Below are 24,845 nucleotides of genomic sequence, written 5' to 3'. Positions count from 1 at the left end.
GTGATGGAATGAGCGCGAGTATTGCATGTATGTAGCTGATGAATCACTAAATTCTACTTCTGAAACTAATAATAAAGTATATGTTAATTAAATGGAATTTAAATTTAAAAAACCTTAAAATCATTAAAAATGAATACTAAAAAAGAAACCAGACTGAACCATTTCCCTTCCTTCTGCCTGCTTAGTGTTCTCATCAGGCTCTAAATGCAGGGTTGGCTGCTGGGTCCCTCGGGCCAGCCCATGTCCTTAGCTGCAGTTCAACGCAAACAATTACCTTTCCTGTTACTGCCGGAATTCTAAAACATACAAATAAAAAAATTTAAGTAGGGTTGGTGCAAAGTATTTCGGGGAAAAGAAAGTATTTTTTTAAGGGTCAAAGTGCCTACGGCAAAGGTACAGATACAAAGCCAATCGTTTGAGAGTCCTTGACACACATGCCCAAAGCAGAAAGACCAAACGTGGAATAGCCCTATTCCACAGGTGTCTCTGGAGGCCCAAATCCCAATCTCTGTCACCAGAAGTTCCACTCCACTAATGTACGGGAAAGAGAATCCTGCATTTCATAGGTGATGGAAAAACACTGGGATGAGGGAGCAAAGGTATTACAAGTTCTGAAGTCTTTCTAGAACATTATTGATACATTGACGGTACATGTGAAATCAATTCACTCACCAAGTACTGTGCTCAAGATTTCCACGATGTGACTGCCCACATATCACCTTCAGCCACATCACAGTCTAGAAGATCCCAAAAGGCAGTCTGTGGTCCCACTGTCTGGTATTGTATTCTCTGAGAACTTTCCCCCTGTCCTGGCTTTGGTGATTATTGAACAAAGAAAATTCCTGAAAAGGAGCAGTCTCCTGTCCTCCAAAACCGCCTAATGATCTTAGAGCCCACTCACTAAATAATCCACATAACTCTAAGGAAGTTCATTAGTATTTTCAATATTTAAGGAAGCTCATAAGTATTTCTATGTATCCACTGCCTAATTCATTTATCTGTTGCCTTATTTTCCCTCTTTGTTTTTATATTTTGATGGAGGTATACTTTATAGACAGTACAAGGCACAGAGGGGTTTTGACAAATGCTGTGTAGCCTGCACTTCTATAAAGTTCTGCATTTTCATTGCTCCAGAAGATTCCCTTATGCCCCTTCCCAGGCACTCCCATCTTTCTCTCAAGGTAACCACTATTTTGATTTCTATCATCATAGATGAGTTTTGTCTTTTGTAGAGCTGTATGAAAATGGATTAGTACACGGTGCACTCTTCTGTGGCTTAGTGTCTAATGTCTCATGTTTGAAGCCTGTTAAAAATCACCTCTTAGTTTCCTTATCTGTAAGTGGAAGGGGTCGCCTTATAAGATCCTGAGGAGTCGGGAGGTCTCCTGGGAGCGATAAGGGGGGCCTGAGGAGTCGATTTGATTGGGATGGGTGAAGAGGAGGCTGAAGGGTGGGCTTTGTGGCAACCCTCCTCCCCTTCAAACAGAACAGCTGTACTTTTCTGTGTCTTGCAAATTGGGGTTCTCTGGGAGATTTCATTTGGGAGAAGGTTTTTTGTTAAAAAAAAAAAAATGTTAGAGACCTGCAGGCCCAGGTGACCCTTACTGATACTTTTCCCTCGAACATTCTATAAATTGCAAATAGTGCTTTCTGATATGAGAGCTTTGAATAGTTCCCTTGAGGGAGGGCTGGGAGACAGAGGCAGCCAGACTGGGGGCCCCTAGGGAGGGCCTGGGCACTGAGCACTGTAATACTAGCCGTGGTTACCATCAGATAGTATCACCCCAACTGAGGCGCCCAGACAATAAGCCAGAGGCCCTGGGCAAGGGGAGGCACAAAGACAGCATTCAAAAGACCCACTCTCACAGCCCGGGAGCATTTCTATAGACTCCACCAGACCCTGGCCCAGCCGGAACGTCACCTGACAGCCAGAAAGCCATTTTTCACGGTTAGCTTTTAAACTGCTAAAAATAATAAACACAGAAAGAAAAGTGCTGACATAATCTTTGCTGCAGAGACAAACTGAAACTGTTGTTATAATAATGTAAACAAAATGGGTTCCAAATTATAACCTAGCCTTCCAAACAGGCTGCTTGACATTACCAAACATCTGGGGACCAGAGGGAGAATTGAGGGCTTGTCCAGGAAACAAGGGAATGGGCGCTGCGCAGGTGCCGAGCCCTATCCCACCGGCTCTAACCCATAACCCACCGATTAGCTACTCCTGACACCTTTTTTTTTTTTAAGCACACAAGGAAAATGCAGTTGGAGAGGGCTGCTCAGTGTTCCTTGAGCACAACTTCCCCACATAACAAGTGAAATACAGCTCCTCTCTCTCATTGTTCAGTTATTACCTTTCTCACCCCAAATTAATTCTTGCAGACTTCCTTTTCTCCATTATGTTATTCCAGCCCATTTAATGTTTTATATTCCTCCGGAATGTCTGCAGATGTCAAAACTATGTTAAATAACAAGAGCAGCAATGCCACAAATTAGCAGGTAATTCCCCTTGTGCTAAAAAGTGACAATTAATCACAAAGATCATGAATCTGCAAACAGCCAAGTCAAGCCTGGTATCTGACCTTCTGATCCATTAAATCACGTGCAGAAGCTGGCACCCTCACAGGACGGCCAACAGGAGGGAAACCGCAGATCTGGAAAAAGGGAAACACAAGAAGGTAAATAGAAGTGTTCTGTTTTTGTTTTTCTTTTCTTTTTTTAAGTTCCCCAACATTTATTTAATCTGCAACTGCTCTTCTTTCTATGTTTAAATAGGGTCTGGTTTCAGAGCGGTCTCTGATTCTGAATAAATGCAAATAGACTGAGATAAAAATCTCATTCCAGAGGGGTGATGGTTTCAGAGAAAGGAACTTGAACATAGAAGTGTAAATGAGACATTATAGGCATAGGACAACGTTTGTGGATCCCAAAGATCTACTTTGCTGTGGGCAAGATGCGGGAATTTTGGGAAGATGGTTATAAGGCAAATTAAATCTTAAACAGTGTAAAACTGTGGCCTATGGACACCCATGCCAGTCTATTAACTGGTTCTTACCCGTTCATAAGAAGAAAGTGCAAAAAATAAGAGGAGGTGTTTAAAAATTCAGATAGTAGCTTGATGTCACACATATAAGCATGTTGTCAGTGGATTCCTCTCTCTGGACAGGAGGCAAAACAGTTTGCATCCAATTTGATAGAGTTTCATTTTTTTTTTTAGTTTTTTAAATTAATTCATTAATTTTTTTTTTAAATAGTCTCCATCCCAACACAGGGTTTGAACTCATAACCCTGAGATCAAGACCTAAGCTGATATCAAGAGTCAGACACTTAACTGACTGAGCCACCCAGGTACCCTGAGTTGCATTTTTATTATGTGCAGTAGGACCATCTAAACAGGTCTGCATGTTTTTAATTCTTCTTTCTGAAACTATTGAAGCTTATAGAAGAGTTTCAGGAATCATATAAATAACTCCTATAGATTCCTGGCCCAGAAACCTTGTTCATATTCTTCCAATAGCAAAAAGATACAATTCTGGCTCATCTGTTCTACCCAACTACCTCATCATCTTAGCCTTTAATCTAGAAGTATTCCTCTGTCTTTCCTTGAATTTCGTACCCTCAAAAATTCTTATCAAGATTACAGAGCAGTAATAGCACATACAGAATGTCACTCAAATTTGACTCAAATTGTCTTTTTCATAATTAGGCAAAGAATATGTTTTTGAGAGGGATATTATAAAAATGATGTTTTTATTGCATTCTATCAGGTGACATCATAAATTGATTTGTTTTTTTACTGGTGATGACAAATTCAATAATTTGATTAAGTTGATATCTGGAAAACTTCTTCATTACATAGTTGTCTTTTTAAAATTTGTAATTAAGAAGTATTCTGTACAGAGAGGCTTTGAGATTATGCAAATTTCTTTTTCTCATTCTGTTTTTGCACCTGTTGGTCCTTCTTTCCTTGATTATTATTATTATGAATATTGCTGAAAGTTTCTTTTCTAATTCCACATTCCTAGTTTGCATATTATGGAAATAAAGAGCTTTAATATATTTAAAAAAAAATCTTAAACAGTGTAGAGATTTTGTGCTAATGATGGTATGGCTGGCCTCAGAGGACGTTTCCTAGGATCAGTCTCAACCAGCAGTAGCATCCCCCACCTGTGGTGAAATGACAGGTGTTCATCAGGGGATGTAGCCAGGCTTGGAACTATGGAGCTGTCTAGATTGTATTCAGTGTGATTATGCTGGAGATACAGCTCGCCCATGTAAACAGATAAAAGAGAGAGCCAAATGCACGGGGGCAACTACCTGTTCAGCAGAGGACCACTTGGAGTATCTGTGTAAAGAGAAGTTGCTTTTCAGTTAACTATAGTCCCGCAATTCTTGTGGTTGTTGTGGGGAACTTAGAACTCAGAAAAACAGAGGTTAGCAGAGCTGATGTCTGCATTCCTGCTACCTTGGGGGGACCATTGGTAAATTTTGTCATAACTGCTTTTTTTTAAATTAAAAAATAGAGAGAATAGGTGTAATCTCTCTTTTTTAAAAAAATATTTTATTTATTTATTTGACAGACAGAGATCACAAGTAGGCAGAGAGGCAGGCAGAGAGAGAGAGAGGAGGAAGCAGGCTCCCCGCCGAGCAGAGCTCCCGATGCAGGACTCGATCCCAGGACCCTGAGATCATGACCTGAGCTGAAGGCAGAGGCTTAACCCACTGAACCACCCAGGTGCCCCGCATAGGTGTAATCTTGACAACTCTGCTCTTTGGCTAGACCATGAATTCGTTTGTCTTTTTCTAGTCCACTTTTTTTTTTTTACATTTATTTACAATATGTGCATCCAGGACAATGAATGGTGTTTGTGTATTTCAAATTGATCTCTACGACATGAGTCTCTGGATGGGTATCTAATGTTCTCCATTTTTGACTCAACGTCGTCTGTGTGAGAACTAACCGTATTGGTCTGTCGCATTCCTTGCAGCTGCCATGTTGGATGAACATATGCTCAGTCATTGTCTTTTCACTCAACACCCAACATTATAGCACCATAAAAGCCCTTGTTATATCATTAAAGTGATTGTTGGGTGTGTGTGGGTGTGCACAGGCATGTGCGGATGTGTGAGTTTCCGCTGTGATGGACTCTGAGGTCCTCAGGATGCTGTTGTGTCTTGTTTTCACAGTGGCTCTTTTACTCCGTGACTCCATGCAGAAGGGACACTCAGGGTGTTAAAAGGAAAAACAGATTTGTTTTTATTCATTTTCCTCCCTTTTAAAACAACACGATGGAAGACTTTGGAGTTGTATTTGTCTGCTTTTATCGGTCTCTGCCCACTGCTCTTGTAACAGACTTTAAATCTCCAGCCATCAACATCACCTCACTGTTTTCTAGAACATCAGAGAATCTGATAGCACGAGGCTGAAGACCAAGACATTTTTAGGAAGCCTATTCTAAAAGCGTTCTCAAAGAATAAATGGACAAGCCCAGGAAGAAGCTAGTGTTTGTAACTGTCTTTGTGGTTTTATGGTGAGTATAAATAACTATACATCACTATCCTTGACATCGATATTTAAAAACTAACTGTGCCTTTTGTATGAAAATACTGGACCCCATTTATTTTTTGAGGGTAGAAGTCTGATTTGTATTTTGAAGAATGTATGTGAACCTGACTCAGTGAAAACAAACTAAAAATTCTCACATAATGATTCATAATAATACATATTTTATACATAACCTATATTAAGAACATTTTGTGGGTTGGGGTGTGCTAATGTTTTTATTTAGTTTAGTCCTCACAATGGTCATACGATCATTTTTCAGATGAGGCAAGGAGAGGAACAGGAGGATTTAACATTTTTGCCCAAAGCCAAACAGTAAAGGAGAGGCCAGCTAGCAATCTCATCCCAGTAGTAAGATGTCATGGGCCTCGTTCTTAGTCACTAAGGACAGGCCCAGGTTTTAAGATAAAACTTCAGAGGGGAAATTGAAAAACAGTGTGACTGAAGGTGCTTCTTAGTTTTGCCATAAACCCAACAGACAGTATCTCTTTCAATGTGTGCCTCAAACCAAGATCAAACCAAATTAGAGTACTCCAACCAGAGAAATTCAAAGTGATTCCTTAGCGAAGAAGGTAATTTCAGGTAGCAAGGTCAAGCCCCAGACCCTTCCAACTCAAATATGCCCATTTTTAATTCTTCTTCTCTTTAGAAAGCTGGGGGCCATGGATTTGCTCATGGCTCAAAGGAGTCTGCGCAGTTGTGTTTACATGAGATCCAAAGCAAAAATGAGGATCACTCCCTGGGCCAGCTTTAGCCTAGAATGTGTGCTATTTACACATTTTTAATTGGGGCACAAATATATTAACAGTGTGGTTATTTTGTGCTTTCAAAAGAATCTGTTTTGTAACCGATTCGTATTTATATTTGGAATATATTTATTTCTAGGCATGAAACAGTTCATTTTGTTGAGCCATCTGACCTGAGGTGAAGTTGGCACAATTTCCCGTGACTGTTCCTAATTAATGCAAATTGAAGGTTAAAGGATAAATAAAGTTCTTTTAACTTGGTTTATTAATACGTTATTTATAAATGGCTCTTTACTTGGTCAATTTCTTTTTTAGTCAGTAACTATGTACAAATGTACCCAACAAACGAGCAAATACACCATGTGTATTTTATTACAAAGTTGTTTTAAAAGGGTTAATATGGCAAAAAAAAAAAATAATGATAATGTCATCTGTTGTCTACTTATCTATCTCTTTCGACTCAGTTCTGAAGTCCGAGGCAGACTATATTGCATTATGGTCTACATTCTTCATCCCTCCCTGTACCTACTGTTTGGTCATGTAACTTTGCACTAAAGAACAGCCTCTTTAGTAAAATCTAGTTTACTGTCCCCTTTGATTCTGGTTTTAGTCATGTGCCTTGCTTTGGCCAATGGAATGCTAGCAGGTATGCTGTTTGTAGAAGTCTGAAAAAGTTCTTGCTGTGCTTCTGTTTTTTCTTGCTTCTCTGTGATTGCTATGAGAAGATGCCTCAACTAGCCTGTCACGGTTGAGAAACATGGAATGAAGTTGACTCACGTCAGTGGTCTCTGCCAAGGCTGTCCTGGATCAGCCTAGACTAGTCAGGCCGTGTAAGTACGACAGCTGGGCAAGAGGAGCAGAGCCACCCAGCTGACCCACAGCTGACACATAGGAAGGAGGTTGAAAATCCACCCCACCAACCCCGAGACTCTTGAACTTATAAACACCAGTTTTGTCTAATTATTGAGTTTTGAGATAATTTGTTACTACCCCAAGTAACCCTATTCAATGCTACTATGTACTAGATAACTGATACAGGACATACATCTGGCTCACTAAAAAAAAAAAAAAATAATAAATAAATAAAAAAAATGCCCACCTAGCCACCTAGAAGATGGTTTAAAATTAGGTAATAGAATCCAGCAAATATCCACCAAATGAGCTGTATCACTCAAGGTTCAACTGGGAAAATACAAGTTGGTCTAGGCATTTAAACAGAAGGGCTACAATGTAGGAAATTCATCATGCAGGTGAAGGGAAAGATGGAAAGGCCAACGGGAGAATGAGGCATCGAGGAGCTGAATAATTGCTGCAAATCCTTGAGCTACAGGGAAAAAAAGGGTATCAGTACTGGGGTCCTGGGGCCAAGGTCACCCAGCAGAAGCTCGAAGGGCTTCTCTCATTGGAGCCGAAGCCCTAGAGGAGAGACATGGTCTTTATCTAAGATATTGTGTGAAGCAGGGAGTGTAGAGAAGAAATACCCTGACTTCTCTCTTCCTTCAGTCTTCCATTTCCCTCTGGGCTTCCCAGGGCTTGAACCCAAATGGAGGCCAGGTGGACTCAGGGACCAGACCAGCACAACCCACAGGAGCAAGGCTCTCAGTAATGCAAGGGAAGGATCTGATGGCAAAGGGGAAATTCATCACCACAATGTGCAAGACACTATACAAAGTGTTACTCAGTGCAGAGTGCTTACTCAGTAGCTGAGGGCTATATCTGAGAATACTAGACTCAGACTGTGCTTAAAGGTTAGAAAGGGCCTTAATAGATTAAAAAAGTGAGGGAGAGGATGTTCAGGTAGCAGCAACTGTGGAAACAAAGTGCAGGCAGTATTGTGAGAAATAGCAGGTGTACTGGTTCTCCTTAGAAGGTTGTGTATTTGGGAGGAGGAGGCAGGGGTGTGGAGAGGATAATGGGGCCATAAAAGGGAGAGCGTGAAGGAGTCTGGATTCCAGTCAGACTGGACTTCTGTTCCGAAGACAGCAGGAAATAAGATGGTTCTGAGCAGAGAGTTACACGATCCAAATTGCGCATTAGGAACGTTACTCTGATAGAGACTGGAGAGATGTAGATTGAAGGGTGACAACTAGACTAAGGGTTGTTAACTAAGTACAGCCCTCAGAGAGTTCACAACCCTTCTGAACAAACTGGTAGGTGTTTGTGTAAGTATTTGGTTTCCTGAGAGACGGTACCTAGCTTTCACATGGCTTTCAGGGGAGCCCATGACCCCTGCTCCTTTCAAAACTGTAAGCACCAGCAGAAGGAACACAATCTAGAAATCTATAAATACTTCTTTTAATGAAGATCAAAAATGTAAGAGTGGCAGTGATAATGGAAGGAGGAAACGGACAAACATTTATAAGGTACAATCTAAACAAATAATCCAGATGAATGTGAACAGAAATAAAACGAGCAGGAGAGATGCTAAAAGGTTTAGCTCTGGGCTAGAGCTGTCTGCTATTCCTTTCCCTCCCCTATAAAACAGAGAAAAGCAATCCATTCATACAAGATACTGCCCATATTCATCACAGGTATCACTAATCAAATGCAACATTTATTTATTACTGAGTATAAACACCATCTCCAAATCTTTCTCTAATAGCACCCCGGGCAACCACTGCCTTGTTCTAGAGCAACTATTTTTATTTATTGTATTGACTATTCTTTAGTTTCATACAGATGAAGTACCAGTGAATGGATATATTTGGCAAAACATACTATGTACTGATATGATCTGTGTACACATATTTATATGCATATTTCCCACATTTGGGAAACTTACTTATATGCAGTTGGGCCACTAACTGGATCTTACCCAAGTTCATGGGTCTACTTAATGTTAACTCAAGGCAATTAACACAGATTTAAATAAAGATGAATTAGGGGGAAAAAAAAACTTGGATCCATGAAAACTTATTTTATTATGAAATTATCATCATAAAAATTTGAAATTAAAACATTATTACCATCAACTACTAGTAACTTCATGGTAAATTCTTAACCCTAATCACAGGCAAGTAGGTGTACAGTATTACCATAAACAATCCTCTTGTCAGTCTGGTGACCTTGGGTTTGGTATTTGAATGGCACTATGGTGGTTTTCTCCCCCTTGGGGTGTTTTCTAGCTGACACTTGAAAAGGGGTGTCATTATCAGCGTTACTTTCTACATAGGACCATAATAAAGACAGATTCAGATAAGCCTACTTTTCTTCTACTTGGAGTTTTTGTTGTTGGTTGATTTTGTTTTGTTTCACTTCTTTTTTAAAAGGAGATAGAAGTCTATTGACTGCACGGCAAGGGAACAGCAGGCAGGACGCAAAGGAGAAACCGTCTACCCTTTTTCTACTTGGAATTTTGGTCAGCAAGAAGATAATTACTGTCCATGTCAATATGAAAACTTTCTTTCCTCACCTCAACCCCAAACCCCCAAAGTCTGATCTGTTCAATTCCAAGCAACTTATGGAAAATTGTCTATATACAAAAATAATTCTGGGGTGAGGGGGAATCTCTAAATACAAAAAATTCCTGGCAGTAATTATTTGACCATGACACACAATAAAAAGTATGTTTCAATCTGCAACACAAGTACTTACATATAGATGTGTGTGTATATATCTAACTAAAACAAAAGTTCTACTAAATAATATTCTTACTTGTGTGTTGCACTTGGACATTTTTTATTCCATTCAACTTTATCTTCTTTTATTCTATTGTATATACTATTTCATTAAGGAAAAGTTAGTAATGACCTGCTGCTAAATGGATTTCATTACCCTCTAATAGGGCACAGTCCACAGTCTGAAAAACATTACTGTAGCAAAATGACTAAAGCACTCTAACTTTATTCACCAATGTAAACATATTCACAAAAGACCAATCCTGAGCAACCGCAGGGGAAAAAAAATCTCTTGGCTCTCTCCCTGGCATCCTGGATGAAGCCGAGGTTTGCCGGGCCAACTTTTGTACTTCGTGGTTGACAATGACTGCAAACTGAAAGGCAGAGATCAAATCCTCACTCTCCTTCTCGACACATCTCTTCCGCTGGGTAATTTATACTGTGCAAGTATCAAGCTATTCAATTTTGCTGTCATTTACTGTTCTTTTTCCAGCAGCAATGGAAACACAGGATCGGTTTACTGTTGTCTCTCTTTGGTAGAATTAGATTATTCTCCCTCCTGCCCCCTTAAACAAAGATGGCATTCATCACTCCAGAGAACCACCCCCGGAGGATCTCCAAACAAAGCATGGCAGGGAAACCGCTACCCGTGAAGGAGCAAACGCAGAAGCTGGGCATTGAGGCTGTCAGTCCAGATTCTATACCAGAGTGAACTTTGTAATGATTCTTTCGATTGAGTGAACACAACTGTAAATGGAGCAACAGAATTAACCGTAATAACAAACAAGGAGAGAGAGAGAGAGAGAGAGAGAGAGAGAGAGGCTATATATCTTTAAATCCAATGGTATCTGCCAAAAGAAAGCTATGTATGAGAAATAATTAAAATCCATTTTCTCTTTCCAAAGGAAAAAATAACTATACAAAATAATCATATCAGAGATCGTTTGGAGGCTTTCTTGCCTCTACTCTGGGATTCAAATATTCTTTCTTCTTTGTGACGTCTCTGACATTCATTCACCTTGATATTCATTTGCTACTGTGTACTCTCCCCTACCTCTTCACCCATTTAACTAGTAAAACATTAGTGAATGCATTAAAATCTTCACACTTTTCGTGTTCTTTTATTCAGCATTTCTACTTCTCAGAATTTGCCTTAAAAATGATTATGATTTTATAGAAAGCTAACAAAGTATTATCTATAATGGTATTATCTATAATGGCAAAAGACTCAAAGGATGCAATTAATTGCCAGAAGTTGTAATCTTTAGGTGGTTGGATTATTAGTGATTTATATTTTACTCTGTATACCTATAAATATTCCCCCAATTTTTCTCAGTAAAAATAAACTAACAGATTACAAATAACATCTGTGCTCAGTACTGAAACACTGGTGGATCTCCAGGTAGAAGGTTTTCACCAGGCCAAAGGATACACATATTCGATCATTCCCTGAGATACCTTCTAGTATCTACCTCACTTCCTCAGTAGTAAAATGGGCCTGATGATAATACCCAATTCATGAAGTTGTGATGAAGAGTAAATCCAATAAATCAGTACTAAAATACGTGATGTGCTTAGAACTGTTCCTGGCACATAGAAACATGATATGCATTAGCTGTTATTTTTATTATTATACTGGCCTAGGAAGTTGGAAGACTTTTTTTTTTTTTTAAGTATTATATGCTGAACTCAATGCTGAGGCCCAGGAAAAGATGAGCTTGTTGCAAATGCCCTCAAAGTTATGTTCTGCATCTGGAGGATCAAAATGGGGCATAAGGAAACTTTTGGTGATAATGGATATGTGCATTATATTGACTGTAGTGATGTTTTGACAGTGTATACATATGTCAGCATCTACCAAATTACATATTTTATATATACTCAGTTTGTTTTATATCAATTGGACTTGAATAAAGTTATTTAAAAATGAAGGCAAAATGAAGACTTTTTCAGATAAGCAATCCTAAGAGAATTTTCCACCAGCAGACCAACACTAAAAAAAAAAAAAAAAAAAAAAAATTAGGTAGAAGGAAAAAAAAATTCAGATGGAAGTTTAGTAATACAGGAAGGAATGATGAGCAATAAAAATAGTAAGTGAGTTGGGGGGAAATCGGAGGGGGAGACAAACCAAGAGAGACTGTGGACTCTGAGAAACTGAGGGTTTTGGAGGGGAGGGGGTGGGGGGGTTGGGTGAGCCTGCTGGTGAGTATTAAGGAGGGCACATATTGCATGGAGCACTGGGTGTGGTGCATAAACAATGAATGCTGGAACACTAAAAAAAAAAACCAAAAAACTAAAATTTTTTAAAAAAGTAAATATGCAGCAAATCTAAATAAATATTAACTCTTTAAAACAATAATTGTAGTAATTTCTTATAGTTTAAAAATGTATGTAAAATTGAACTAAAAGCAATAATAACACAAAAGGTGAGGGGGTAAATGGAATTGAAATGATCTAAGGCCCCTATATTTTCTGGAAAGTAGTCACACTTTATATTGTATACTAATAAATTAATAAAACAATTTATAAATTTTAGTTAAGCACTAAAAAATTTTAAAAAAGAATATATGACTAAAAAGCCAATTGAGACAAAGTACTTCATTAATTTAAAAAAAAGGAAACAAGGGAAAGGAAAAGAAACACTAAACAGCTGGGGGTAAATAAAAAGTCAAGAATAGTGTCATAGGTTATAACCCCAATATATCAGTACTTGCACAAAATACAAATAGACTAAACATTGCAAGTAATACACATGTACTAGATGAAAAAAAAAAAGCCCTAGTTAAATGTTGCTCAAATGATAAGTGATATTGTTAGAGATACAAAGGGATATTGCATAATGATAAAAAATCAATCCATAGGGAGACAACAGTTTAAAATATGAACAACACATCTGATAACAAAGTCTCAAAATATATAAAGCCAACATTGCTAAAACTAAAAAAAAAAAAAAAAAAAAAAGAGCAAGCAAATCCATAATCAGAGTATCAGAGTAGATTTCTTTTTTTTTTTTTTTTAAAGATTTTATTTATTTATTTGACAGAGAGAGATCACAAGTAGGTAGAGAGGCAGGCAGAGAGTGAGAGAGAGGGAAGCAGGCTCCCCGCTGAGCAGAGAGCCTGATGCGGGACTCGATCCCAGCACCCTGAGATCATGACCTGAGCCGAAGGCAGCGGCTTAACCCACTGAGCCACCCAGGTGACCCCAGAGTAGAAGATTCCAATGCACCTCTCTCAGTAACTGGTAGAATGGTCTTTTTTTTTTTTTTTTAAGATTTTATTTATTTATTTGACAGACAGAGATCACAAGTAGGCAGAGAGGCAGGCAGAGACAGCAGAAGAAGCAGGATCCCCACTGAGCAGAGAACCCGATGCAGGGCTCTATCCCAGGACCCCGAGATCATGACCCAAGCCAAAGGGAGGGCTTTAACCCACTGAGCCACCCAGGCACCCCTAGAATGGTCTTTTTAAGATGAGTTAGGGTATAGATCTGGAAACATGATTACTAAATTTGACTTTATTTAGAATGCTGTGGCCAACAACTATAGAATACACAGAATGCACATTAAACATTTGCCAAAATTTACCATGCTCTGGGCAACAAATAAATCTGAAAAAATTTCAAAGATCAAAAGTCACATAGAATATGTTATCCAATCACAGAGGAATTAAGCTAGAAATAGAAAAAAAAACCGATAAGACAATCACAAATGTTTGAAATTAAGCTGTATACTTCCAATTACCTCATGGGTTAAGATAAAGCACAATGAGAATTAATCAATATTATCAACGAAAATATGAAGAAAACATGTAATATATGTAAGCTGCTTGGGGCACCTGGGTAGCTCAGTTGGTTAAGCGACCACTCTTGGTTTCCACTCAGGTCATGATCTTGGGATCCTGGGATGACTCCCATGTCAGACTCTGCACTTAGCAGGGAGTGTGTTTATTCCTCTCCTCTCCCCCCACCCCCGGCTCTTTCTAATAAACAGATAAATAAAATGTTTAAAAAAATGTGTAAGCTGCAGCAAAAAGTGTCCTTAGAGGGAAATGCATATACTGAAATGCATCTATTAGAAAAAAAGGAAACCGGAAAATTAATGACACAATTATCTATCTCATCAAGTCATAAAGACAATACCAAATTAAACAAAGTGGAAGGAAAAAAATAATAATTAGAAACTAATGGTACAGAAAACAGAGATGTAACAGAGAAGGTAACCCAGATCAAAAATTTCTTTTTGAAAAATACTAACAAAATCCATTAGCCTGTAACCAGGTTAATTAAGAAAAAAGAAGAAGAGGCAAAAAATTACAAATATGGAATAAAAAAGGGAATCACTATAGATTTTAGACATTAAAAAGATAAGAGGATACATGGACTCCTAATGGTAATATTTGAAAATATTGATGAATGGATAAACTACCAAAAAAATTTTGCCCAAATAGGAAAACAATAATACAAATATGAATAGTCCTATATCCTTCAAGAAACTGACTTTTTTGAACTTAAAAACTTTCTCACAAAATATTCTCCAGTCTTGAACTGCTTTATTGGTGAACTTTACCATACACTTAAGGGAACACCACACCAGTCTTACATAGTTCATCCATAATATAGATAAAAAGGGATCATATCTCAATTCATTATATGAAACTCATTTTATGAGGTCATTGTAGTCTTGATCCCATAACTCAGCAAGGACATTACAAAATATAATTTTATAAACTAATACCCCATATGAATTTAGGGGAAAGATACTAAACAAAATATTAGCAAAATGAATCCTGAGTTGTTTTTTAAGTCACACCACATTATAAGCAAGAGGAATTTATCCTAGAAATAGAATGTTGGTTTAATATTCAAAAATCAATGTAAAGCATCCTATTAACAGAAAAGTGGAAAAAAGCACATGATTATCTCAATAGATATGGAAAAAAGCATTTGCTATCATTCATAACCATCCATGATAAAAACTCTCAGCAAACTAGGATTAGAAGGAAACTTTCTCAATCTGATAAAACCTGTAACATCTTAATGATAAATACTGCAAGTTTTCTCTTAAGACTAGGAAACATTCAAAGATATCATCTATAACCATCTTTATTAAACATTATGCTAGAGGTCCTAGCTACGGCAATAAGGGGGAAAAAAAACTGAACAAAAAGAAGAGATAGAACCATGGGTATAATTATGATTATAATCTGATATTATAATTTGTATAAGAAAACCCAAAACATCAAAAAGAAACTATTAAAACTAATAAGTGAATTTAGCGAGGTCATTGGATATAGGATCAATGTACAAAATTCAATTAGATTGCTATATAGCAATAACAAGCAGTTAGAAAATAAAATCTAGTAAATTATCAAATTTATATTAACATAAAATATAAGATATATAAAAATTAAATATCATATAAAGATACGAGAGACCTCTACACAGAAAGCTGCACTTAGCTTACTGAAAGTAAAAAAGAAGTACACAGTTATAGATTGGAAGAATCAGTACTGTCAAGAATCAAGATACTGATTCTCTCCAAATTAGTTCAATATAATCCCTATCAAAATCACATAAGCATTTTTTAGTGGAAGTTAGCCAACTAATGCTAAAATTTATGTGGAAAAGCAATGAGCTAAGAAGGCAACATTGGAAAGAATATGTGAGAACTTAATACCACCAGTTTCATATTATGAATCTACATTAACCAACATAGTATGCCATTGACACAAGGATAAACAAATAGATCAAAGAATTCAAAAAAGAGTCTAGAAATGGACCAACCCATATATTATCACTGGTCTTTAAAGATGATCCTGCATTGCAGCAAGACAAGGGCGGCTTTGAATAATAAGTAGTGGTAATATCACTGATTTCGCAGGACACAGAAAAATCAATTCCATGTAGATTGTTGGTCTAAATGTAACATAGGGAAATGTATTAATGATTTTTAAGTAACAAAGTTTTCTTAAACATGACACAAAAAGCACTAACAATAAGGGAAAAAGGAGATGAAAAAGAAGCAAGATAAAAACAGAAATGAGGAACAATAAAGGGAAAATAAGTAATTAATGTTGGGAATTTCTGCTCACCATTATAAGACTGAGAAGTGCAAAATAATATTTGCTATATATATGGCTGACAAAGGAATCATATTCAAGATACATATAAAGTTCCTATAAATCCATAAGAAAAAGGATAATCCAATAAAAAATAGCCAAAGACTTGGTATTCTCACATGAGAGGATATTCAAATGTAAACAAGCATGTAAAAAAGTGCTCAACCTCCTCATTTATCAAAGAAATCCAAATAGGAAGTAGAAGATTTCAATGCACCTCTCTCAGTGACTAGTAGAATGTTCTTTTTAAGACAAATTAGGGTATAGATCTGGATAATATGATTACTAAATTTGACTTTATTTAGAACATTGTGGCCAACAAAAGAATACACAGAATGCATATTAAACACAAGCAAGTATCTATACACTCCACCAGATGGCTAAAATAAAAAATACTGCCAATATCTAGTGTTGGAGAAGATAGGAGAAATAGGAAGTCTTACACCTCGCTGGTGAGAATATACTCACTTTGACCTTTCTACAGTATCCATTGAAACTGAATATATAGTTATGAACCAGAAATTCCATCCTCAAAGGCAATGTAAGTGTGTACACATGTTCAGTAATAACCCATACAAAAATGCCCAAAGCTGCCCTTTTCACAATAGCCAAAAGCTGGAAAGAATTAAAATATTCATCACAGTTGAATGGAATATGTATACAATGGAAAATAAGTCACCAATGACAGAATATCTCACAAACATAATATTGAACAAAATAAGTCGGACCCAGAAATGCATACTACATGAGGCTTTTATATAAAGTTCAAAACAAAGCAAAATTAATCTCTAGTTTTAGAAGAGTTCAGTCTTTTGGGGAGAGCATGAATGGGGGCATGGAGAGGGTGTCCTTCCTGGCAGTGTTCCATTTCATGATCTAACTAGTGGTTACGTAGGTATATGTGCTTTGTGAAAACTTTTCAAGCTGTATGTTAACAATTTGCATACTTAATTGCAACACATGAATGGTCCATGAAACCGTCTTAGGAAGTGACTACCATTCTTAATAGAATGTATGTATATGTTTTAAAGTATGTTTTAATGTAAAGTACAAGCATGTTCTGCTTCAAAGTGTAAGTTTATTTATGAAAAGTTTAAGAAATATCACATGTGTGTTTCCTACTTAGTATTAATAAGAACACAGTCAGGCATGGTAAGGAATTCTGATGGGACATATAGCATACATTAGGGGAAATTTCAGACATCTTGCAAAGTGTAAAACAATGCTGTCACCAATACGGGGTGGGGGAAGGGTCAGGAGGCTGAAAGAAACAGCTTTAAGTTACCAGGGTTTTGTGTAAAGGAGTTGTAGAGTATGTTATTCACTTTTTCTCTTTATGAAGAATAGGGAAAATTGTTCTTGCAGGAAATGAGCCGCAAAAATTGTGTAATTAATGTCTTCCCTCTTCTCATTGGCTTCTAGAAAACTCAACTCTAGGTATGTGCACACTTGTAGGGCAGGGTTTTTCACACTTTCTTTTATTATGACCATGATAAACACACTTTATATCATGGCCCAATGCACAAACACACACATGAACTTGAAACATACATTTTTAGTAAATAATGTCCTTAGTGTAATGCCCTGTGATATTTTCTAGTCTACTCTGTTCTAACCTTCACATCCCATTTCATTAAAAATGTGACTACTTACTAGATGGAGTCATGGGCCATCAATGTGTTGTAACTAAGTTTAAGAAACATGTCCAGAAAGGGACGCTTGGGTGGCTCAGTGGGTTAAAGCCTCTGCCTTCGGCTCAGGTCATGGTCTCAGGGTCCTGGGATTGAGCCCCGCATCAGGCTCTCTCCTGAGCAGGGAGCCTGCTTCCCCCTCTCTCTCTGCCTGCTGCTCTGCCTACTTGTGATCTCTCTCTCTCTCTGTGTCAAATAAATAAATAAAATCTTAAAAAAAAAAATGTCCAGAGTTCCTGGCAAATATTAAGCATTTGATAGAATACTACTAAATGAATCATGGTATATATTTTGCATATTAACCTAACCTCTGGCTCCTTTTTAGTGCCCATCCTTGTTTGCCTTCTTGTTCTTTTTCTTTTCTAATTTATATTAATGTATTATAGTGTACGTATCTTTATAAGTTGTCATAATCTTTTCCAGAACAAGTCCTTAATGCTTTCAAAGTCACGTCGTATATCAGTCGGAGCAAAGCCAGGAGAGAAAAGGTCCTCCAACGGGGCTGGGTTGTGCTTCTCTGGGAACAGGAAGCTCAATAACCTGTAAGAGACACTTCCTGTCCCACCACCGTAACAACGGCTGCGGCACCAGGGTACATGAGAGCAGATGGCAACTGGGACGAAGTGACAGAAGCTCACCTCTAACCTTACAGGGACTACATATACTCTTGCTTTCCATGAAGTTCTTTTGCATTTCCGACAGCTGGGAGAGACAGAGCCAGCTCATTCTGAGAAACACAAAGACACTTTTTGAAAGAGGAACAAAGAGTTCTGCAATTGACAGTGAAGAATGGTGTGAGCATCTATGTGCATTGCTGTGATAAAGGAGTTCATGGTCTTGAGTTTCCTTTATCTCTCTCTTCAGGGTGTAAAGTCCTTCTCAGGTCATTGAGACTGTGTCTAAAGAAGAGCTAGCAAACACGTTGGGAGGAACGCGTCTGGGCATGTCAGAATAAACAATCCTTCTGATGCAGGAACAAAGTTCACCTTAATAAAACTTGCATTTTAAAACTCTGTTTTCTTGAACATAACTTTCTCTACAAAAGATTCTTGGATCACTGTTGGGCAAGTGCCATCCTGGCTTATTTTCCACACCCAAAGAAAGGAAAACATGGTTTGGGCCAACCCCTATGGTACAATTTGGTAATGCTGTCCTTGTGAGGACACGGTTGTGGGCCAAAGAGGGATGTGAACTTGACTGGTCATTCCTTTCACGAAAAAGAGTCACAAATGACAAGGAATTTAACAGGGCTGGAATGGATCACTTCTTTTCTAGGAAATGGATCCTAAGCTTTGTTTCTACTTTAGCTCTAAGAAAGCATGGATGCCTTCCAGGGAAATAACCAAAAAATACAGACTACAATTTTCAGGCACCGATGTCTACAGAAGTATTTGTCTTAGCAGTATGAAATCAGAAGCGGCCTGCAAGTTCCAAACTGGGGGGAATACTTTAAAAAGTACTTGTGCAGCCATTGAGACTAGTACTTACAAACCACAACATGAGAAATACTCATGATAACATGTTAAATAAAAGCAGCTCAAAAAACTACATATACAAAATATGAATACAACCATTTTGTAAGCGTAAGGGTAAATATTATATATGCATAGAGAAAGATTCATAGAAACACTCCACAGTGTTACAAGGAACTACAAACAGTGCCTAGTGAAATCAAGGATGAATATTAAATGTCTTTATTATTTTCTTGTTGTTCAAAGCTTCCACCAAAGGCAGGGATTGCTTTTACAACTAGGTAAATAAAAGCCATTGTTAAAAAAAAGTAATGATGCATTTTCTTTATAAATTCTATTTTACTCATGCATTGATTCATAAATATCTGGAAACTTTGTCCATTTTCTCTCAAATGACAATTTTGGGAGTTAAATTTCAGCTTCACACAGAGTAAAGGAAGACCGGATAGACCACTGAATCTCAGGCAAAGTAGAAATGAAACATGGCTTCTTAGCCTCCGGACATATCTGCATGAAGGAAGACCACGTTTTAAAGAAAACTCTTTTTCTTATATATGTATATTTTTCACATGGGCTGTAAGGACTAATTTAAAGCTCTACTTTATAAATTACAATAAAGCTTTAGTTGGCCCAGCTGAAAGCCTGCACAGTTAATGTGAACATCACACATGCTCATGAATTCCCTCGGCATAAATCCCCAGTCCTTTTGTCCAGCTGGCCATAGGCAAAAGTGAGCAAGAGAGTAGTCTCTATAGTGCTTTGAAAAGAAAATGAAGGCAGTCCAAAGAAATGAAGCTGCCGTATTCAAGCTACGACCACAGGGTAGTCACAATTATTTTAACAATTATTTAACAGATGCTGAAGCATCTCCATTTTTCATGTGGTTTCTGGTTACTTTGTCACTTTCCTGAACCATGCCTGTCAGTATGGTCTACCAGGAAAGGCTCACTGCTGCACTAGCAGATGTAGAGGGGAAGAGGACAGGATAATGTTTAATCATTTATTTCTGAATTTATACATTTGACAGGTAATTCTATATTGGAAAAAAGGAAATGAGAACCCCACTATACAACCTTGCTACTTGCAAGCCACTTAATTAAGAAGTTCATTTAAAAAAATTCTTAATTTAAATAAAGCACAATCTAACAAAGCTGGTCCATGTAGCAAATTATATATACTGAGACTTTGGTAATGAAGCAACCACAATCCCCTGCTAACCCTTACTAAATTTTTTAGACAATTTCTCAGTAATATGGACAGGCATAGCACCTAGGAGATGGCCTCCAAGTTTCTCCAAGTTTCTAAGCAGAGAGTTATAAAGGAACTTCGGATGCTGTCACAAATTGGATAGAAACATGTTTACTTTGGAAAAACACGTGAATCATAAAGAGTTACTAGGATTTACCCATCGTGTTTTCTAGTTTATAATGGGAAGATAAACTTTTTCAACACTTTGGAACATCGTCCAGCATTTAGACTAAAACTTTTACTACTACATTTGGCCCATAATGATGGGATCTGTCTGGGTGTCTGATCTCGAAGACAGGATGACAGTGTCAACCTGTGAGTAAAAGTGAAGGAAGCCAAAAGGCTTTGGTTTGGGAATAAGAGTAAAAATTCCCTATGGCTGTGAAGATTTCCACGCTCACCTACCCTCCCATGTCCCCACCCTAGGAAGCTCCAAACCCACTCCCTGGAAGCTCTGGGTGGTTCTCAGTGATTCTTGGTGGGGGAAGATCACAGAAGGCTCAAGATCTAAGGGTCAGGGATTTCTCTGTAAGTCCATACTGTTATAAATAAATCCATGGATCAATAAACAGGAGAAAAGTGAAAGCTCTTCAGAGTTCAATGCCCACTAATAAATACAGAAGGAATGATGAAGTTGGAAAACTATCACTGGATGCTAACATTAGTAGGCGAACATTTGAGAAGGAAAATGGTATTTGTACAGTTTCAAGGTATTAGCACCTTATCCAAGTGATCCCAAAATTATCATTACCAATAGTGGAATAAACCAACATCATGTTTCCTGATAAAATGCACCGAAAAGGACACAAGATCACTACTGTGAGATTCCTTCCTTCCAAAAACTTACTACCTGAATCCAACATTGAGGAAACATCAGAAATCCAAGCAGAGAGACATTCCACAAAAAGAACTGACCTGTACCCTCCTAAAGTGTCAAGGTCAGGAAACAAAGGCAAGGAACTGGTTCAGAATAGAGACAACTGCATTCAGCATGATACTACGGAATGAGTCCTAATTGGGAAAAAAATTGCTATCAAGAATATTATTGGGAGCACCTGGGTGGCTCAGTGGGTTAAAGCCTCTGCCTTTGGCTCAGGTCATGATCCCAGGGTCCTGGAATCAAGCCGCACATCTGGCTTTCTGCCCGGCGGGGAGCCTGCTTCCTCCTCTCTCTCTCTCTGTCTGCCTTTCTGCCTACTTGTGATCTGGGTCTGTCAAATAAATAAATAAAATCTTAAAAAAATAAAAGAATATTATTGGACAATCAGCAAAGCGTGATGGAATGTTGATTGATAGGATCATGTCATTGTTGGATTTCCTAGGTTTAAAGACTATGTTGTGATTATGCAGGAAACTGGCCTTGTTCTTAGGAAATGTGTGCTGAAGCATTTAAGAGGGAGGGCAAAAAAAGACAGCAAGGTGGGGAACAGAGATTTAATGGTACAGAAACACCATTTTTTCCACTTTGGGATTCTTCTCCAGCCCTATCAGAGAGTAGGGCCATCTGGGGTGTGGTCAACTGGGAGGCGAGGCTCAGTGCATTCAACTGGAGGGAGAAAGGATATGCACAAGATACACACACACACACACACACACACGCACACACACACACACGCACAGCCCCATTCCAGAGGAAGCTTGGGGATCTGGGGGAGCTTCAATAATCTCAGCGATTATGATGTAGACAGGAGTCTTTTCTGAAAGCTCCTAAAGTTGAATTTTGTGACTGGCATTGCTGCTTTCTGGGGTGAGGAGAATGATGGTGTTTCTCAAAATTTATTTGTTTGCATTTGATACTTGGCTTGAAGACAGAACTCTGAGGACATCTGTCCCAGGAATCTATGATCTGCAGGGCTTCCCAAGACCTGTTTCCCAGTCCCTCCCACTTTAGGACAACCCTCTAACTTACTGCAAGGTGAATGTCATTTGTCCCCTGGGGCAAGTTTGTTCAGACGGTTTGTTTAGAATATACTGCATTTGCTAGTGCATTTTTGCAACCTGCAAGCAAATCATTCTCTAAATGGCACCTTTTGGAAATAAAATGCTCTTTTGACTGTAGACAATGTCGGTTAACTAATCAGAAAACTGGGAATATGGCAAAAAGGAAAACCGGAACTTGAAAGTTAATCCATCTTTCCACTCAGACACGTGTCAAAAGCCTTATTTTAAGCAATAATTTAAATACTAGTTAATCTAGACTATGTGGGGATCCTGTTAAAATTCAGATTCTGACTCAAGATGTCTGAGTGGAACCTGTTATTCTATATTTCTAACACGTAGGTGCCAAGGCTGCTGGCCTGCTTCTCTAAGACCAAGGTTTTTAGTAGCACACTATTTTAGCACCTTCGACCAGAAGACTGAGGTATAATGAGGCCAATTTTTTTTTTTTTATGAATTGATTTTATCCATTTTACTTTGAAAAAGTAAATAAAGTAACATAGAATAAATGAGCCGTATAGTTCCAGCCTGCTGAATATTTTTTTTCCATTTTTTTTTAATTTCCAGCATAACAGTATTGAGGCCCATTTTTTTTTTAAAGATTTATTTATTTATTTGACAGACAGAGTTCACAAGAAGGCAGAGAGGCAGGCTGAAAGAGAGAGGGGGGGAAGCAGGCTCCCTGCTGAGCAGAGAGCCTAATGTGGGGCTCTATCCCAGGACCCTGAGATCATGACCTGAGCTGAAGGCAGAGGCTTAACCCACTGAGCCACCCAGGCGCCCCAGTGAGGCCCATTTTTAAGATGAGAAAACTGAAGCTCCATGTGACCAAATAAGGTTTCCCAAGGTGCCAAGGCAAGTTGGTGAGAAGTAGGATTTAAGCTCCGGCCTCTTCCACTCATATGGTCTTTCCAAGCTAAGGTTAGTCAAGGCCCCACTCCCCTCCTCAGGTGCCTGAAACAGCGCCAGCGTGGCACTGTGTTCAGATGCTGGAGACGACAAGCAGTCCTCAGCGATACTGATAGGAGGTGGGTCCCTAATCTTTGTTGGGGGTCATACATCCCTTTTTGAGCCTAACATGGCATCTCTGTGGTTGTTGCTGCTTGGATTTAATTCCAGAAAGTTGTTCCTGCCTGCATCTACAGTCCTACATGCAGTCCTGCCAAGGCTTATGGACCCCCTCGAAGACTACTTGCGGGCTCCCCAGAGAAGAAAAGCTGATGTAAAGGCCTCGAGAGGACACCAGAGATCTCACAAAGCTTTAGTGCTTCAGAAATGGTGCCCTTTTAACCACCAAAGGCCCTTCAGTGGCTGCCACCCCAACTTCCAGAGGGATGTGAAAAGGGGCATTCTTCTCTTGCTTGTTACTCAAGCACCTCCAAGCTATGACTACTGCTGAGGTAAATTCTTTTTTTTTTTTTTTTTTTTAAGATTTATTTATTTATTTATTTGACAGACAGAGATCACAAGTAGGCAGAGAGGCAGGCAGAGAGAGAGGGGGAAGCAGGCTCCCCGCCAAGCAGAGAGCCTGATGTGGGGCTCTATCCCAGGACCCTGGGATCATGACCCCAGCCGAAGACAGAGGCTTTAACCCACTGAGCCACCCAGGTGCCCCTGAGGTAAATTCTTAAAAGGAGTTTTTACAATTCAGCCAAAATAACTTAAATCATTATACGATAAATAGCTCTGAAATTACCACTTCAAGATGCTATGATTCATAAAAATTCAACCCAATGGGATTTCATGGTCCAAAAGTCACTAGAAGGGTGAGTCAGATATGATGGTGTCAATTGAAAATGAAAACCAGAAAGAACAAACACAGACATACTTGAGGCTTTTCTTATCCTGAACTCATGTCGGATGCCTCCCAGAAAAGCCTGGCTCTGATTGCCACAAGCTTAAAACATTTCTTCTTAGGGAATGGGGTACAGGAATGGAAAGACCTAGAATCAGTTATCCTTTGGTAGCATAAGGAGTTTTATACTTAAAGAATTTCAGCATCCAGCTACTATTCTCAGTGACTTATTGTCAATAATTTAACCAAAACATAAGGCTCTTATTTGCTTTGTAGCACTTGGCCTAAAGATTGAGATCAAACAACATTTGCTGATTTGCCCCAAATCAATTTTATAGTTTTTTATTCTAGCTGCTTTCATGTTTTTTTTTCCTTAATCTTAGAGATAATAATATACAAAGAACACCAATATTTCAGGCTTGAAATCTCAGAGCTTAAAGGAATGTTTAGAGATAATTTCATTTAAATTCCTCTTTTTTACAGTTGGGGAAAGCGAGAAGCAGAAAGATGAAGTGACTTTCTCAGTTTTAAACTTGTGCCAGGACTGGAATCTCTGTATCTTTTACTGTTAGGCTAGAGATAAAACATATGTGCAACTTAAACTTTTTTTTAAGTTCAAGAGTATACCATGGAAAGTGAATTTCTGTAGAGCTGAC

At 38.3% G+C, this 24,845-nt stretch overlaps 1 protein-coding gene and 1 long non-coding RNA gene across 10 annotated transcripts in view; one reads left to right on the top strand and one right to left on the bottom strand.

Annotated features, from left to right (window-relative positions):
• The window catches only part of THRB (thyroid hormone receptor beta), a 381,519-nt gene that overhangs the window by 216,526 nt on the left and 140,148 nt on the right, over positions 1-24,845 (bottom strand). For all 9 annotated transcript variants that reach the window (XM_032328904.1, XM_032329115.1, XM_032328760.1 and 6 more), the window contains one exon: positions 2,583-2,654. The gene's annotated coding sequence lies outside the window, so the exon portion shown is untranslated. The remainder of the gene's footprint in view (positions 1-2,582; positions 2,655-24,845) is intronic.
• On the top strand, positions 2,626-9,941 carry LOC116582025. The gene is made up of 4 exons (XR_004282360.1): positions 2,626-2,678; positions 5,397-5,531; positions 7,035-7,139; positions 9,579-9,941. It is a non-coding gene; the product is annotated as an uncharacterized LOC116582025 (long non-coding RNA).

This window comes from Mustela erminea, chromosome 1 (genome assembly GCF_009829155.1).
Source record: "Mustela erminea isolate mMusErm1 chromosome 1, mMusErm1.Pri, whole genome shotgun sequence".
Lineage (NCBI taxonomy): Eukaryota > Metazoa > Chordata > Mammalia > Carnivora > Mustelidae > Mustela > Mustela erminea.
Note: the sequence above shows the minus strand (reverse complement) of the source record. Positions and strands in the feature narration are given on the sequence as shown.